This window comes from Morus notabilis, unplaced genomic scaffold (genome assembly GCF_000414095.1).
Source record: "Morus notabilis unplaced genomic scaffold, ASM41409v2 Scaffold370, whole genome shotgun sequence".
Taxonomy (NCBI): domain Eukaryota; kingdom Viridiplantae; phylum Streptophyta; class Magnoliopsida; order Rosales; family Moraceae; genus Morus; species Morus notabilis.
Window position 1 is genome coordinate 185,356 of NW_010358187.1, and position 2,259 is coordinate 187,614.

A 2,259-nucleotide genomic window follows, 5' to 3' on the forward strand; every position below is an offset into this window, starting at 1 on the left:
GTTTTCTTTTATCATATTTCTTCCTCTTATCAATATATTTTATTATCAACTTTTATATAAATCTAGTCAAGCTCTTTTTATGTGATTGTTGCATGATATTATAAATGGGTAGGTATTGTTTTATGAGTAATCTTTTACTGCAATATTACCAACGGTATATTGTCGCTTTTAGATTTCTCATAAGATAATTTTTCCAAGTTCCAAACATTAGAATTTTATTATCTCGAATACATTTTTAATTCATATGTTCTTCAAATATTTATTTTCCGATTAATTGTTTGGGATGTGAAACTTTCAATTGAGTCAATTTATGAATCAAAATCTAAATAGGTGAACAAAGCATATGGAGGATTCTCAATGCCTTACTACTTTTTATTATTGAATTTTCTCCATTTTAAATTGCATTATCTTGAAATAAAATTGCTCTAAAACAACAAAAACACTATTTTCTTTTCTTTGCTTGATTGCTTACTTATCTAACACTTTTGTTCTACTAATTTCTTTTGTTTGATTTTATTACCTCCTCGTGGGATCGACGGTCCTAATTGTACTATAATTGACCGCTTATTTTTGTACACGTTTGGGCATAACCAGTCCCCCACTTTCGGGTCGTAGGTCCCCCATTTGGCTCGTAGGTCCCCCCTTTGGGTCGTAGGTCCCCCCCTTTGGGTCGTAGGTCACCCCTTTTCGATCGTAGGTCCCCCCATTTGGGTCGTAGGTCCCTTACTTTAGGGTCATAGGTCCCCCCATTTGGGTTGTACGTCCCCCCCCCCGCACCCGGCGCGGCCACCCGTCTCGTGCCGCCCCCCCCCCCCTTTCAATTGTAGGTCCCCCCCTTTGGGGTCATAGGCCCCCCACTTTAGATCGTAGGTCCCCCACTTTGGGTCGTAGGTCCCCCACTTTAGGGTCGTAGGTCCCCCCCTTTGGATCGTAGGTCCCTCCCCTTTGGGTCGTAGGTCCACCCTTTAGGTCGTAGGTCACCACCTTTGGGTCGTAGGTCCCCTATTTTAGGGTCATAGGTCCCCCCTTTTAGGTCGTAGGTTCCCTCCTTTGGGTCGTAGGTCCCCCCATTTGGGTCGTACGTCCCCCACTTTAGGTCGTAGGTCCACCCATTTGGGTCGTACGTCCCCCCTAGGTCTCCCCCTTGGGGTCGTAGGTCCCTCCCCTTTGGATCGTAGGTCCCCTTTTTAGGTCATAGGTCCACACCTTTGGGTCGTAGGTAAGTCCCCCTCATTTTAGGGTCATAGGTCCCCTCCTTTGGGTCGTAGGTCCCCCCTTTGGGGTCGTACATCCCCCCTTTCGATCGTAGGTCCCCCCTTTGGGTTGTAGGTCCCCCATTTGGGGTCATAGGTCCCCCTATTTAGGTCGTAGGTCCCCCATTTCGATCGTAGGTCCCCCCATTTGGGTCGTAGGTCCACCCATTTGGGTCGTAGGTGTTGGTTGCCGAATCGAATCCGGCTGCGGAAGCGTGGTGGTGCGGGGAAGAGGCGGATCGTGTATAACAAAAATTTTCATAAAACTTTTGAGATACTCTATAGATTATATTAATTTATACACGAATAAATTAATCTCATTAACTTATATATATATATCAAGAACTCAATCAGGAAAAATACCTGGAAGCTGACTCGGATGATAACTTGAGTTCTTTGACCACGAACAGTCCTTGCTCCAATCTTTGTGTTTAGAAAACCAATGTCTTCCACGTCAATTCCTAGAATCCACGAAGACGTGTGTGTGGGCACACATGAGACAAAACGGGTTACAATAAACACTCGAATTTCCACAAACACCATCACATGCACGATGTGGAATTTTTAGAGAAAAAATTTTTCTTTCCTTTCTATCTTGAGAATTTCGGCCAGCCTTAACTCTTAGGGCTGAAAAATTGTTTCCAAAATTTCTATAGAGAAATTTCGGCTACCTCTAAAATTAGGGCAAAAAATCATTCCGAAAATTGTCTCAAAAATAGTATTTATAGAGTAGAAGTCAAACTTCTAGAAAGAATCCAATCTCTATCTCCAATTTGAATTTCGAACTAAAATTCTCCTCTATCCCTTATCCCTTGTGGCCGGCCATGCTAGGGATTCCTATCCCTGTGTGTGGCGCCAATACTGGATAGGAAAGGAAGAGAAAATCATCCTTTATCCTGTAGTCCAATTTTGACTCAAATTCAAATTCCAATTTAAGTCAAACTTAAATTAATTTGAATTCTAAATTGAACAACTTATCAAATAAGTTTAAATGGATAAATCTAGA